Raw genomic sequence first — 16,934 nt, 5'->3', positions numbered from 1 at the left:
ATACTGCAGTTTCATGATTTTCTGGACACAATAATCAGACGTTGATAGGACCTTCTTCCAATGGTTTGCTTTCTACAAAATCATCATTTTTCCTGTGGTTCTATGAGCTTTGACTTGTTAGTGCTGTTCAGATTACTATAATCTCCTGTAGCACTAACTCTTTTCCACCCTCACTGTGCTTGGTGTCCTGTAGTACAGAGCCTTCTGTTTTATTAGAGTATGGACGTTCGATCTTCTAATGTGGTAAAAAATGAGTACTTGGCTACGTGGACTAGAAAAGGGAAGTGGGTGTAGTGGCATCATTGCTTTTTAGCCAGAATTTTGACTAATTCTCTTGTTTTTAGCCCTTACTCTGATTTCCATAGCTACCTAGTGCTACCAGTTCCCAAACTTTGGGAGATTTACAGTGTAATATTAGGCAATTTTCTTTGAGTTTCCCAAGTCAATAACCATTCATCTGTCTGTTACCTAGCTTGTAAAATGTTGCTGCAGTTTTCTCTCTTAATCTCTTTGTCCTTTTGGGCTTTTGCCTTAAAAATAAGTCTTTTACTGCCACGTTAATGGAGTTTCAAGAGAGAGCACTTCTCATGGTTTGACTGATACGTCATTTTGATACAAATTTTTGTTTCTCAAGTAATGTCATAGGGTTTTTTGTTTGCTAGTAGAGCATTCTGGTCTTTAAAGATCTACACGTTTTTCTTTGTCTTACCTCATTTCGGGTTGACAGTTTAAAATCGGGTTGAGTTGCATTTAGCTTTAATATTTTCCCTTTTCTTTTTAGATCATTTTGTGCTAAAAATTCACTTGTGTTTAACTGACACGGATATATCAGCGTGATATTTTTCTGTCTTAGTTATTTGCATTTAAACTTCGAGCACTTCATAATGTTACCACTTGATGGCACCAGAAAAATAAAAATCTTTACTTCAAAATGAGAATTATGGATATATATATCAGCAAATAACAAATATCATTTAAGATATTTACTTTGTGATTATATGGTGAATTATTTCTCACTAGAACTTGATACCAAATCTACTAGACCTCTGTCTCAAGGAATGTTACCATTTATATATGTTTTTCCTATTTAACATATCCCTGTCTTTCTGAAAGCACAGTATCTGTTCCAGCCATGGATTGGTTTTAGTTGTTCTTGTGCCATCAAATCCAAAAAATTATACTTGACTAATTGCTTTTAGCCTTTTGTTATTTATTCATTCTGTGATCAATTTCTTTATACAAACTGTGGGAACCACAATCACAGAATTCTAATTTTTAGTCAATATGTAAAATAACCTTTGCTTTAGTTCTTTTTTTTTTTTTAAGATTTTATTTTTATTTATTTATGAGAGTGAGAGAGAGAGAGAGAGAGAGAGAGGCAGAGACACAGGCAGAGGGAGAAGCAGGCTCCACGCTGGGAGCCCGACTCGGGACTCAATCCCGGGATTCCAGGATCGGGCCCTGGGCCTAAGGCGGGCGCCAAACCGCCGAGCCACCCAGGGATCCCCCCTTTGCTTTAGTTCTTATGCTTATGTTTTAAACTATGTGTCACATGTAATGTCAGGGCAGTGCTTTTGGTTGGTATGTAAGTCACCACCTAACAGACATATAGACATTATTGGTTAAACTTCCCCCCCCCGTTTTATTGAGATACAATTGACATATAACATTGCACTAAAGGTGTACATGATTTGATACCTATATATATATTATGAAATGATTACCATAATGAGTTTAGTTAATTAGCATCCTTCCCCTCACAAAGTAACAATTTTTTTTCTTCTTATGACAAGAATTTTTAAGATCTACTCTTTTAGCAATTTTCAAATATGTGATAAGGTATTTTTAAACTATAGTCCCAATGTTGTATATTACATCATGGGACTCGTTAATCTTGTAAATGGAAGTTCGCACCTTTTGACTACCTTCTTCTACTTTTCTCACACCCCTATTCCTGCCTCTGGTAACCTACCAATCTTTTCTATAAGTTTGGTTCTTTTTAGATTCTACCATAAGTGAGATTGTATAATATTTGTTTCTCAGAGGTATTTTACTTAGCATAATGACCTCAAGGTCCATTCATTTCACTAATGGCAGGATTTCCTTCTTTTTTATGGCTGAATAATGTTTCTGTGTGTGTGTATGGACACACACACATATATTGTTTTTTTTTCTGGAATTTAATGGTTTCAGGTCTTATGTTCAGGTCTTTAATTTTAAGGTCTGTGAATTTTATGCAGATGTTCAGGTCTTTAATTTTGAGTTAATTTTTTGTGTGTGGTGTAAAATAGGGGCTTAGTGTTACTTTTTTGCAGGTAGCTGTTCATTTTTGTCAATACCATTTATTGAAAATATTATCCTCCCTAGTGTATATTTTTGGTTCCTTTGTCAGAAATTAATTGACTGTATATGTGTGGCTTTATTTCTGTGCTCTGTATTTTGTCCCATTGATCTAGGTGGCCAGTACCATACTGTTTTGACTCCTGTAGCTTTGTAATGTAGTTTGAAATCAGGAAATGTGATGCTTCCAGCTTTGTTCTTTATTCACAGATTGCTTTCAATATTTGGGGTCTTTTGTGGTTCCGTACAAATTTTAGGATTTTTTTTTTCCTACTTAGGTGAAAAATGTTATTTCCTACTTGGGTGGAATTTTGCTAGGGATGAATTTTGGTAGGAATTGCATTGATAGGGAAGCTATAGATTGGATTGGGTAGTATGGACATTTTAACAATATTAGTTCTTTCAATCCATGAGCATGGGATATCTTTCCATTTATTTTTGCCTTCAATTTCTTTTATCAATGATTTGTAACAGATTTCATGTTATTAATTCTAACAGTTTTTTTGGTGTAGGGTTTTTCGTATATAATATCATACTACCTGCAAATAGAGACAGTTTTACTTCTTCCTTTCTGATTTGTATGCCTTTTATTTCTTTTTCTTGTCTGATTGCTATGACTAGGACTTTTGTAGTACCATGTTGAATTAAGTGGTGGGAATGAGCATCGTTGTGTTGTTCCTGATCTTAGAGGAAAAGCTTTCAGCTATTTACCATCGAGTGTAATGTTGAGTATGATGGATTTATTCTTTAATTTGTGGGGAAATTGGGGGCTCTAGCTTGTGAACTGACTTGATGTTTGGGTAGAAGAGATATTTTCTTCAGGAAAGTTCGTTTTAGTAGGGTAAAGTTGTTACTGAAACATCGCTATAACCATAATGCCTATGCATCATTTTAATTTAATTCTTGCTATAAGAATGGTTACCTGTTAGGAAAAAAAAATAGAATTGTTATCTGTGACCTTGGTTTGGTTTGATATGCTTTATAATAAATTTATTATTTCTGGATATCTGATAATCTAGAGAGAATGATCTTTCAGAGCTAAGTAGGAGTGCTTTATACAAGGTTCTTATGATTTGGCAAATTTTGTTATTCTAAATACTAACTATTCATCCTAATTAAAGTATTCATCCTAAAGGAGGTTATCTGCGTTGTTTGTAGATCTGATAAAGATGGCTTAATGTTTTTTTTACTTAACTGGTGTTTGCACAGCTGAGACTAGAGGCAGAACGCAATAGCACCAGTTCTGTTTGCCCATCCAGGAGAGAAGGAGCATACCCCGATACTGGTAACTTTGAATTCTCCTTTTGAATCTGACACTTATTTCCTCAATCTAGGAATGGCTCTTAAAATTAAGGTGCCTTCTGCTCTTCTAAGTATCAGGTCTTTATGTGCTTAAGACAGAAAATCCAAAAATCAAGATTGAAGGAATCAACTTGAATCTTTGAAGAGAATGTTTCCAATACATTTCCTTTCACTTCTGTCTTGTTTGTTTTTGCAATGGCCTGGTATGATTAATCTATATTCTGAGTGTTGGTTTTCTAGAATAATTATGGGAATGTAGAATGGCAAATGGATGACATAAAGGCATTAATAAAATATTTAAATAACAGCAATAATTTATTGTCTATTAGATGCCTGTCATTGTACAAGGGGTTTTTCTTAACATATTTTTAACCCTCGGAACAAGCCTATAAGCTGAACTATGACTGGTCATACTGGGCTTTGTCTAAGGACACCAAAATTTAGAGGGTGCAAACATTTAATGTAATGATTCTAGAAGCTTGGCACCTAGTTAGCAAGAATAATTATTTAAAACAGGAAGCTACCAGATGGCGAGCATTGTTAGTAACACCCATCTGTGGGCTACATTATGAATTACAGAGTTGATTTGAGAACTGGTTTTGTTTGGTTTGTTCTAGGTGCCAAAATTGCTGGCTTATTTGTTTGTAAGGTAGATACTGTAATCCCCATTTAATAGGTGGAGAAAACTAAGACTTGTATAAAGCAAGCAATTTGCTCCATTAATACAAGCCACTAAGAGTTTCAGTTTTAAATCTGGGTCTTTCTGAGTTCAAATCTTATCTTGTTTCCACTGTGCCATGTTACTTCTTAAACATTTCTTCTCTAATTATAGTAGCTTTTTAAAATGGAGAAGAAACAAGTCTTCAGAGAGTATCAAATATTTATAAACTTTATTTTGAAATTCATTCTTTTCCTTCCTTTGATTATTTGCTTATTCAGCCATCTATTCATCCAATTGAAGTTTCAATAGGTATGTACTGGGTGTTGTGATAGTGACTATAAAATGGTTTTTAAATATAGAATTGAATGATGACCCTTCAAAATAAGATCTCTTTTCTGTTTCTTTTTAAATTTTCTGCATATATTATAAATCTCACATTGAAAAGTATTCCTGGATGCTGTTGATATGTAAGTTTTCTATGATTGTTCTTGTGGATATTTTTGACCAGTGGGATAACTCTGAAGATATTATGAAAGTATTGTCTAGTCCACTTAATTTTAGGGATTGTCCACTTAACTACAAAGTATGGTATAGTATAAGGCTAACAACACTGAAAGCTGTAATTTTAATAGGCAGTGGTGGTATAATCATACTGTCTTCTAATGCATTGGCTCTTAGCTGTTTTGATTTATGATCTTCTGTGGGAACTTTGTTCTTTTTCAATATTATTTTGATTGGGTCCCCTTACAACTCTATATAAATTGAAAATCACCATTTTAAAAAAATGAGCTAAAGTTGATTTTATTTACTTTTTAATTTTTTCTTTTAGAAAATCAGGTTTTCTGTTTCTGCAAAAAAGGCTGTTTGAATTTTGATAGGGATTTCATTAGATTTGTAAATAAATATGGAGAGTATTACCATCTTAAAAGTATATTCTAATCCATGAACACACTGGATGTCTTCCCATTTATTTAGATCTTTAATTTCTTTCAGGAATGTTTTGTAATGTTTTGTAATTTTCAGTGTATGTTCTTCACTTTCTTGGTTAAATCTATTCCTAGGTATTTATTCTTTTGATGTTATTGTAATTAGAATTGTTTCATTAATTTTCTTTTTGGATTGTTCATTCCTGGCATTATAAACACAACTGATTTTGTATTTTTATCTTGTATGTGGCAGCTTGCTGAATTCATTTATTAGCTGTAGTAGTTTTTTGGTAGATTCTTTGGGATTTCTATAAGATTATGTTCTCTGTGAATAGATGCAGTTTTGCTTGTTCCTTTTCAATTTGGATGCCTTTTTAAAAAACCTCTTCTTCTTGCCTAATGCTCTGGTTAGGACTTCCAGTGAAATGTTTAATAGCTCCAGTAAAAGCATGAATCACATGCCTTCACCTCATTTTTCTAGCTAGGGAATAACCTAATTAGGTATAGGTTATTTATTCATCCCTGCAAAGGAGCGAGTCATCCTTGGCTTGTTCTGGATTTCAGGGGGAAACCTTTCCATCTTTTATTATTGAGTATGATATATTTTTTAAAAAAAGATTTATTTATTTGAGAAAGAGAGAGTGAGGGAGGGGCCGAGGGGGAGAGGGAGAGAATCTGATTCCCCTCTGAGCGTGGAGCTCCACCATGACCCTGGGATCATGACCTGGGCTGAAACCAAGGGTCCGATGCTTAACCAACTGAACCACCCAGGCACCCCTCCTTTGAGTATGATGTTAGTTATTTTTCATATGTACCCTGTATCATGTTGAAGAAATTCCCTTCTATTCCTAGCTTTCTGGATGCTTTTATTATGAAAGAGTGCTAGATTCTGTCAAATGCTTTTTCTACTTCAGTTGAGATGATCATGTATCTCCCCCCACACCCCTGCCCTTCGTTCTATTAATGTATGGTATATTACATTGATTTTCTTTACCTTTGCATTGCTGGAGTAAATCCCACATGCCACAGAGATTTTTTACCTTATATTTAAACCTGATTGTGCTCTTAATATCTCTTGTATATTTGGTTCATCATTGTAATATAGTTGGAAAATATGGGCTGCTCGTTGAAGTATGAACCTGCTTGTCCATTTTAATCTGTAAATCGCAATTTTACTTTTCAGAGAGCAGTACTAAACAAACATAGAATTCTTTTTAATTAAAGCTTTCCACTACCTTTTCTGTTTTTTTTCTTTTCTGTTTTAAAATAAAACATGTGCTCTTCTCTATAATTCAATAAATTGAATAAATAAATTATGATTCAATAAATTGCTTTAGCTGAGGAATTTTTAGATCTTAACTGTTTTGAAACTGGCTAGATGAAAGCATTTTAAAACGGTAAAACTCAGATTTTAAAAATAGAGATTTGAAAGTCGTTTTTATGTTGCCTATTCTGTTTTCCTGTCCCCATCATTACCGTGTGTGTATGTGTGTGTGTGTGTGTGTGTGTTTCCTTTAATTATCTAGGAAGTGTCTGTAACAGGAAAAACCAGGTACCAATGCAGTGTTCTTAGAAGGAACTATTTCATAGGTTCAGGGAAAAGATGCCGTAGACTGAATGTGTCTTCCCAAAATTCATATTGAAACCTAATCCCCAGAGTGATGGTATTTGGAGGTGCGGCCTTTGAGAGATGATTAGGCCTTGAGGGTTCTGCCCTCATGAGTGGGATTAGTGCCCATTGGAGACCTCAGAAAGCTGCTTTGCTCCTTTCACCACGTGAGAAGGCATAGTGAGAAGGCATAGTGAGACGGTAGCCATCAATGGACAAGGAAGCCAGCACCAGATAGCAGATCTGTTGGAATCTTGCTCTCGGCCTTTGAGCCTCTAGTCCTGTGAGAGGTGCATTTTTGTTTATAAGTTCCATGGTATTCTGTTCTTACAGCCAGAATGAAACTAAGAGAAGACTTTAGATTCTCTGGTTGTGATGTTCACAAATGGAGAGACAGTTGCTTTTTAAATTATCCTGTACTCAGATCAGTCCTATCAAATTTTGTGTTATACTGGACTCTTTTAGTTATTGGTAAACAAAACTAGCTCAAAGAAGCTCACGTAGAAAGTGGTGTAGCCCACATAAATGAGTGGTCACATCTGGCTAGATTCAGGTGTTGAAGAACTGTCACAGGGTTTCTATGCTTGTTTGCTCATCTTTATACATGGCCTGTCCTTTTAGTCCCCTTTCTCCCGCTTACTTTGATCTCTGGGTGGTGTGAAAGATAACCTCCTCATCCCATCCCTGGGCAGCTGTAAGTTTACAGAGGTTTTTTTCCTCTGAGTTCTAGAGGAAGAGGGTGTTTTCCCTCTAGCTCCTGTACAAGCATGGGTCACATGCCTTTACCTCATTTTTCTAGCTAGGGAATAACCTAATTAGGTATAGGTTATTTACTCCTCCCTTCAAAGGTGGGCAGAACTATCCCTCATGAACCATACAAACTAAACAGCATAGCTGTAGAATATGAGGGGAGTGGACCAAAATGAGAAAGGATTATTAGGCAGAAACAAAATAAAATGAAAATGTCACCCTCTACTTAACCCTTCCTGACCCCACACTGACCCTTAATATGCTTTCTCCCCCTTCCCTGTTAAAAAATGTTTGTTTATATGTTTTCTCATACATGTTTCTTAGATTTTCTAGGGAACAAGCATCATATCTATTTTTTTAACTTTTAATTGAATTGAATTTACAGAAAACTACATATTGTAAGTATATAGCTTGATATATTTTCACCCGTGGAGCACACTTATGCTACTGGTACCTGGATTAACAAGTAGAACTTGACCAGTACTCTTGAGGCATCCGTATGTTCCTTTCCAATTACTACCTCCCCAGAAGTGATTGCTATCTTGATCTCTAAAGAGCACTGATTGCATGAGATCTGCCTTTTTCTATTCTTACCTCTTGTGAGGGTACTGTTCCAGTTTATGTCCTCTTCTGTACGTCCACCCCTCTTCTGTGTAGTTTCTTTTATCGATGAGGATGGGGGAGTGATTGGTGTTTCTCTTTTGTTTTTATAGGCCCCTTATCTTTGTCTTCTCCTTTCCATTATTCTCTACACCCCTTTACTGTTACATTATCCCTCCCTCTCTTTCTTTCTTTCTTTCAAGATTTTATTTATTTATTTATTTGACACAGAGAGAAAGAGCACAAGCGGGGGAGCAGCAGACAGAGGGAGAAGGAGAAGCAGGCTCCTTGCAGAGCAGAGACGGATCCTGGGATCATGACCTGAGCCTAAGGCAGACGCTTAACCGACTGAGCTACCCAGGTGCCCCCATCATACCCTTTTCTTTAGGGTCTGTTTCTTCCCCAGAAGAAAAGCTTTACTAAGGCTCTCACTTTGGGTTCCACTCACTTTCAAGTCTGTCTTTACATTTATAGGCTGTGTTTTCAAACTGCCAAGTCCCAGTTTATGTTTCATATTTTGGCATTTAATTGGACTTTTTTTTCTGGGGGTGTTTATGTTTCATTTTGTTTTTCTACTGTTCTTTAAGTCCTGTGTACCCTTGTCTACTTTTTTAAGGGATCTGTTAATCTCTCTCTCCCCTGGTTTCTGCATTCATGTGCCTGCAATAGTGGGGCCTTTGGAGCTCTGTTGTAATTTGGTTTATTTCTCTATTTACAGATAATCTAAAAGTCATGGTATTCTTTTCTTAGGAATGCTGAAGGTGTGGGTCATATGTGGTTTTATTTATCCCTCAAATTTTTAATTTGTTTTGTTTTTTGTTTTGAGAGATTATGTGGGGAGATTTGAAAATGGGTGGTTTTCATTATCTTCCAGACTTGAGATGCTACACTTACTATTATTTAAAATTTTCAAAAAAATAAAAAAATAAAAAAATAAAAAAATAAAATTTTCAGTAACTTTTGCATTCCTGAAATAAACCTACTCAGTTGCAATGTGTCTTTTTTTATATATCACTGAGGTTCGTTGCTATTATTTATTCAAGATTTTTGTGTGTTTTTATTTTTCATGTTTATTGTCTTATCTATATATACAAATATATTCATAAATCTATATATGTATTACAAATATATTTACTGAATCAAAAGTAAATTATAGACATCATGGCTTTGACCTGTATGTAAAAGACATTTCCAGAAAATAAGGTCATTCTTTTACATATCCACAGTGTAAATATCATACTTAACAAATTTAAGAGCAATTTTAGGGAAAGGATTTTAATACTGGATTTAATTTCTTTAATAGATATCCAACTGTTAAAATTGTATATATTTCTTCTTTTATCAACTAACTGGTAAGTTGTATTTTTCAAAGAATATGTTTCATACAAATGGTCAAGTTAGTTTTTTTTCTCTGCTCTTTTGCTTTATTTTATTATTCTTATTGAGATATAATTGACGTATAACATTATGTTAGTTTTAGGTGTATAGCACAATGATTTGATATATGTATATATTGCAAAATGATCATAGTAATAAGTCTTGCTAACATCCATCCCCACACCATTGCAATTTTCTTTTTTTTGTGATGAGAACTTTTAAGATATATTCTCTACACAACTTTCAAATATACAATACAGTATTATTAACTATTGACACCATGTTGTACATTATACCTCTGGGATTTATTTAGTTTATAACTGGAAGAACTTTGTATTTTTTGAACCCCTTCACTCATCTGGCAACCGTGAGTCTGTTTTCTGTGGCTCTGAGCTTTTTTTAAAAAGGAGATTCTACATGTAAGTGAGATCACACGGTATTTACTTTTTCTGTGTAACTATTTCACTTAGTATAATGCCTTTAAGGTTCATCCATATTGTTGTAAATGGCAGGATTCCGTTCTTATTATGGCTGAATAATATTCCTGTGTGTATATGTGTATACCACATTTTCTTCATTCATCCATTGATGGACACTTTGGTTGTTTCTGTTTTTGCTATTGTAAATAATGCTACAGTGAACTGGGGTTGCAGATATCTTTTTAAGTGTTTTTGTTTTCTTTGAGTAAATACCTGGAATTGCTGGAACATGTAGGAGTTCTATTTTTAATTTTTTGAAGAGCCTCCATATTGTTTTCTGTAGTGGTAGCACCGATTTATATTCCCACCAACAATGCACAAGGGTTTCTTGTTCTTCACATCCTTGCGAACTCCTGTTATCTCTTTGATAACAGTCACTCTAACAGGTGTGAGGTGATTTCTCGTTGTGGTTTTGATTTGCATTTTTCTGATGATTAGTGGTATGGAGCATCTTTTGACGTATCTATTGGCCATCGGTATACCTTTGGGAAAACCTTTATATAGATTCTGCCCATTTTAATCTTTATTATTTATTTATTTGATTATTTATTTATTCATGAGAGACGGGGGGCGGGGGGGCAGAGACACAGGCAGAGGCAGAAGCAGGCTCCATGCAGGGAGCCCGATGTGGGACTCGATCCCAGGTCTCCAGGATCATTTCCTGGGCTGAAGGCAGGCGCTAAACTGCGGAGCCACCCAGGGATCCCTGATTCTGCCCATTTTTAAATTTTTTGTTAGAGAGTTGGATGAATACCTTAGATATTTTGGATATTAATCCCTTTTATGGTTTGTAGGTATTTTCTCCCATTTGGTATGTTGCCTTTTCATTTTGTTGATGGTTTCCTTTGCTCTGCAGAAGCTTTTCATTTTGATGTCTCATTTATTTTTGCTTTTGTTGCCTTGGCTTTTGGCATGAAACCCTCAAATTTATTGATGGTAGAATTATAGTATCTTTTTATCTTTTTGGTATCTGTTGGATCTTTCCTGATGTTGGTATAATATTTTCATTATCAGTCATATTAAGGATTTACCAGTTTTATTAATGTTATAATATTTATACATTGTTTTCTATTTTATGTATTTCTGTTTCTTTTTCTCCTACTTAACTTTAGGTCTGGTGTTTACTTTTTGAGTTAGGAGCTTACATCTTTGAATTTGGCCATTTTTTCTATATATGTTTAAGTTTATAAATTTCCCACTAAGTACTGCTTTAGCTACACTCCACACGTTTAGATACATCAGATCTTCACTGTTATCAGTTCAAAATATTTATTTTGTCTCATTAGTTTTCTATGGCTGCTCTAACAAATGACCATAAATTTACAACACAAATTATTATTTTGTGGATTAGAAATATGCTATGAATCTCAGCTATAAATCAAGGTATGGGCAGGACTATATTCCTTTCCAGAGACTTTAGGGGAGAATCTGTTTCATTGCCTTTTCCAGCTTCTAGAGGCTGCCTGCATCCCTACCTCCATCTTCTAAGTCAGCAGAGTTATATCCCTTTGACCTTTCTTTCCTAGTTATATCTCACTCTGATTCTCAGCAAGGAAAGGTTGTCTGATTTTAAGGACCTTTGTGATTTGGTTGGGCCTACCCTTACAATCCAGGGTAATTGCCCTATCTGAAGGTTCTTAACCTTAATCATTTGTAAAGTCACTTTAGCCAAGTTAAATAATTTATTTACAGGTTCCTGGGTTAGGACATGAACATTTTTAGGGGTCCATTAGTCTGTCTGCTGTACCTGGGAATTACTCCTATGTAATATATTTCTAAGTATCATAAGTATACTAATTAATCTCTCAGCAGTTGAGATTTTTCTAGTTATCTTTTTGTTACAGATTTATAGTTCAATTCCATGGTGTTCAAAGAACTTTGAATGATTTCAGTGTTTTGAAATTTGTTGATGGTTTATTTATGGCCAAGCCACCCTTCCTGTTTAATCATTTTAATATAGTGCCTTGAAATGGGAATGCTTGCTACAGTCAAAAAATTAATTGAAGATTTCACGATACTTTTTATTACGTGGTGATCTTTTGTTTGTAGGTCATTATCTTACTTTCTGATAGTCTCTGTCTTTTGCGTAGTTAACCAATCATTACAGAGTAGTCAGTCAGTCTATATTGCTGAATAGTCATTACTACTTATGATTAAATTGATTTTTGATCTGTATGAGATGTTATTAAATTATTTTGATCTGTATGAGATGTTATTAAATTATTCCCTGATTAATGAAAACATACCTATTTTATTGGCTGTCTATGAAAACCTCACAAATATAGTCAAATCATATTTTGATTGAGTCTAGATCAATGATAACTCACTCATTCTCCTACAAAAGAAAAGTATACTCTAGGTCAATAAAGAACAAAGACGTTGAGTAACCAGGGCAGATAAAAGCAGTGATTAGAAAAAATACCCTCCAAATTGAATTTTTTGTTGTAGTTGATCGGTGTGGTATTTGCTAGAATAGGGGTAATGCCCTGACTTGTACTATTAATGAAAGGCCTGTCTTTGCCCAAACAACTAGAAGCAGGATTAGAAGGAATAAATAATAAGAAGCGTAGATGTGACATCAGTACATGTAATAATCCCTTTAAATGAAGTGATCAGTGACATATGAGATAGACTGTAGAATTCGTACTGTGGATCTAGAAAGATTCACAGTACGAATCCACAATTTTGTTCTATTTAACTAAACTTTAATGGATGACTATTATGCTCACTAAAATCAATGAGCAGCTTACAAGTTATCGAGGGGAGAGAGTGGTAAACAATTTAAAAAGTGCCATTATTTTGTACTTTCCTCCATTTTTCTCTTTAGCATCTCTCAACTCTTCCATTTCTCTATCTTAGTTTTAATGATACGTCATTTCAAAAAAGTCTTTTGGCACACCTTAACCCTCCTTACTTCTGATCTTTTATCACATTTACCCGGCCAAACCCTAGTCCTGGATTAATTTATCCGTTTGTTTTGTAGTATCCATTTTCCATGATTTCTGGTTTATAGAGATGGAAAACTGGGCAGCTGAGTGCTATTGGAAGAAACCACACCTTCTGGACAGATTGGTAACTAAAATGAATTCATTGTTATTAATCTTAACTGGAATCTCAATAATACTTCTTATCCTTAATGTTCTTTGTTAACTTATGTATATATAATCATCAGTGTCTATTTTATACAACCTCTGCTTTCCTAAATTGACTTCAAATGACACCATGCTTTTCTTCATTTTCTAATTCTTAGGTTAACCTTTTTAAGTCTACTTTGCCAGCTCCCTCTTGCCCATTTGACCTTTAAATATTGAAGTTTATTGAGACTTGGTTGTCAACCTTCTTAGTCTCCTTACCCTACTTTCTTAGGGGATTTCAACATTATATAATTTCAGTGGCTATGTAAAATAACACTGTGTCATAGAAATATAATGTGACACACATATATAATTTAAAAAATTTCCAGTAGCCACATTAAAACTAGGACTTTCACTTACTCATATGTGGAATTTAAGAAAAAAGAACAAAGGGAAAAAAGACAATCCCCAAACCAGACTCTATTATATAGCTAACAAACAGATGCTTAACAGAGGGGAGGGTGGGTAGGGGGACTGTATTCACCCTACTTCCCGAAGAAACTAAAAAACCAGACAAAGTATGGGTATCTGTGGTTTTCAAGACACTGGACATTAGACAGTGAAGGACAGTGGCTTTTGAGAGAGACAAAACAGATATGATGAGTCTTAAGATTGCTCAGCTTACCATCTTGAGTCTTCAGGTTGTAGCTCAGGAAGAAGGAAGACAGACGAATTGTGGCAAAACCTTTGAGTTGAGATGGGGCTGAGTCCAGCAAGACTAAAGCAGAGTTCACAGAGTTTGCAGGACCATCGCTTAATGTCTAGTATTTTATCTAGAGAGGAGATGGCTATACAGAGATTTGCAAAATATCCCCTGGAATACTTAGCAGAGTACTGATTAGTGATGGCTGTGGAGAAACTATCCAAGGCAAGAGAAGGATCCACTGAAAGGGTTAGGAACAACATTCTTGGTGCTCACACAGGACTGGGAATAATGTCTATTCCTAACAAGTAGTCTTGCAAACCTCTTTCATGGAGCACTGGGTAGAATATTCAAGAGTCGTACCCCATTAGTATGGCATAATATTTTGCTCCAGACCTGCCCTAACAAATCTCAGAAAAAAGAACCAAAAGATCAAGCTGCTTTCAAGAAGCATAGCTGTATTCCAGAACAAAGCTCAATAATATTTGTAAGAATAAGGAGATATCTACCACCTAATAAGGGAAAACCCACAATGGCTGGCATCTAATAAAAAAATTACCATTTATTCAAAGAAACAGGAAACATATGACCTGTAGTGAAGAAAAAAATCAGTCATTCAGAACTACCCAGAATTGACACAGATGTTAGAATAAAATGATAAGGACTTCAAACTTAATAGAAATATATTCATACGTAGAGTTAAGTAGAGCAATGGAAGATTTACTAAAGACCCAAATTGAACTTCTAGAGATGAAAGCTACAATATGGGAAATGAAAAATAGTGGCAAATTAGATATTGCAGAAGAAAGGAGTAATGGAGTGGAGGACATGGCAATAGATACTATCCAAGTGAAACAGAGATGAAAAAATAAAGCAAAATTAATATAACATCAGTAAGCTATGAAAAAATTTGTTTCTGTGTAATTAGAGCCCCTGAACAATGAAGGGAAGAGGGACTATTATTTGAATGATTAATGCCTGAAAGCTTTCCAAATTTGATGCAAATATTCCACAAGTCCAAGAAACTCAACAAACCTAAGGCATAAGAAACATGAAAACCTATACCCAGGCACATTCTAATCACATTGCTCAAATCACATTTCCTTTAAAGTGTTAAAGAGAAAATCTTTAAATTAAAAGGAGGCAGACACAGAAGAACAAAGATGGGAATGATGTCAGATTTCTTGTTAGAAACAATGCAAACAAGAAGACTGTTTATTAACACCTTTAACATATATAGAAAAAAAAGTCAAGTGAATTCTGTACCTAGTGGAAATCTATTTCAAAAATGAAGGGAAAATAAAGAATTATTAACTGTAGGGTGCCTGGTGGACTGAGTTGGTAGAGCATGTGACTCTTGATCTTGGGGTTGTGAGTTCAAGCCCCACATTGGATATGGAGCCTACTTAAAAAAGAATTGTTAATTGAGAGTGATGGATATGATATGTTCATTATTTAGATTGTGGTATCTTAATTTTTTTTGGTTGGCCTAATTAAATATTAATTTGATCTTTTCAAAGAACTAACTTTTGATTTTATTTGTTTTCTCTGTTTTTCAATTTTCTATTTAATCGGTTTCTGCTTCCTCTGCTCTTTTTTCGTGTGATTTGCTCTTCGTTTAGATTCGCTTCATCTTGAGGGCTGGAAGACTAGGTTACTGATTTGAGGTCTTTTCAACATAGGTCTTTAAAGCTATAAAGTCCTTCTGAGTACTGCTTTTGCTACATCTCAGAAATTGTAATTATGTTGTTTACAGTTTTATTCAGCTTGAAATTCTTCTTTTATTTCTGTCTGTTTTTGCTTAATCTGTTTTAGGACTCTTATTAGATGCATGCATATTTATAACAGTTATATCTTTTTGATTAATTAAACTTTTAACATTACCAAGTGTCTTTTTGTCTCTAGTAACATTTTTCTTAAAATCTATTTTGTTGGATATTAGTAAGGCTGTTTACTTTCCATATGTTTGTTTCTCCGAATCAAAGCGTGTCTTCTGTAGACACAATATACAGTTGGATCATTTTTTTTAAAAAAAAAATCTAGCTTTATAATCTCTGCATTTTGATTGGCATGTTTAATCCATATACATTTAATATATTTAATAGTGTGATTGGATTTATGTTTGGCGTTTTGCTGTTTTTCTCTATGACTCTTATCTTTTTTGTTTTTTACTGCCTTCTTTGATAAATACCTTTTTTTTTTCTACTGTATCATTTATTCTCTCTCTGTCTCTCTGTCTTTCTCTCTTTTGGTAGACTATGTCACTTTGGGTTTTTTATTTTCCATAGTGGCTTTTCTGAAGATTATAGTAATAACCACTTTAACTTAAAATATTGTACTTTAGAGTAAAATTACCATAATTCTAGTAATATATAGAAAACTTTACTTCAGTATAGCTCTCTTCCCTTCCTACCCATCTTTTTGCTAGTATTATTGTATGTGTTACATATTTATGTAAGCTCTACACGTATAATTATTGTTTAATTGGACTTATCCTTTAAATCAGTTTAGAGAAGAAATGTTATCTTTTCGTTTTAAGATTGTCTGTTTTGGCTTTTGATTGGCTATTGTGTGTTTAGGTGTAGATCTCTTTGAGTTTATCCTTCTTGGTGTTTGTTGTATTCTTTGCATTTGATGATCTTCTTGGATATGTAGATCAATGTTCATCAATTTTTTTTTTTTTTGCCATGTTCTATCCCTTTTTTCCCTCTTTTCTATTTCGTGGACTGCATTATGTATATGTTGGTGTGCTTGATGGTATTTACAGGTGTCTTAGTCTGGTCCTCCCTCCCTTTTTTATTGTTTAATTTTATTCAGAGTGGATAATGTATATTGCTCGATCTTTAAATTTGCGGATTCTTTTTTTCTGTTAACTCAGTGTGCAGTTGAGTAATTTTTAATTCCAGAATTTCTATTTGTTTTTTTTCGATTCTGTGTTTTTATTGTTAAAATGTATTTGATGATTCATTATCTTCCTTCCTTTTTTATTTTTTTTAAAAAGATTTTATTTATTTATTCATGACAAATAGAGAGAGGCAGAGACATAGGCAAAGGGAGAAGCAGGCTCCATGAAGGGAGCCCGATGTGGGACTCGATCCTGGGTCTCCAGGATC

The 16,934-nt window shown here is 34.4% G+C and overlaps 1 protein-coding gene across 9 annotated transcripts in view; it reads left to right on the top strand.

Moving 5' to 3' along the window:
- Positions 1 to 16,934, top strand: part of RPS6KC1 (ribosomal protein S6 kinase C1) — a 177,125-nt gene that overhangs the window by 63,555 nt on the left and 96,636 nt on the right. For 2 of the 9 annotated variants that reach the window (XM_072831096.1, XM_072831095.1), the window contains exon 1: positions 8,426 to 8,549. The exons of the other annotated variants lie outside the window; for them this stretch is intronic. The gene's annotated coding sequence lies outside the window, so the exon portion shown is untranslated. Of the gene's footprint in view, positions 1 to 8,425; positions 8,550 to 16,934 lie in introns of those variants that run through there. 9 annotated transcript variants of the gene reach the window in all.

Source organism: Canis lupus, chromosome 6 (genome assembly GCF_048164855.1).
Source record: "Canis lupus baileyi chromosome 6, mCanLup2.hap1, whole genome shotgun sequence".
NCBI classification, from domain to species: Eukaryota; Metazoa; Chordata; class Mammalia; order Carnivora; family Canidae; genus Canis; species Canis lupus.
This window is presented reverse-complemented; position numbering and strand designations above follow the sequence as displayed.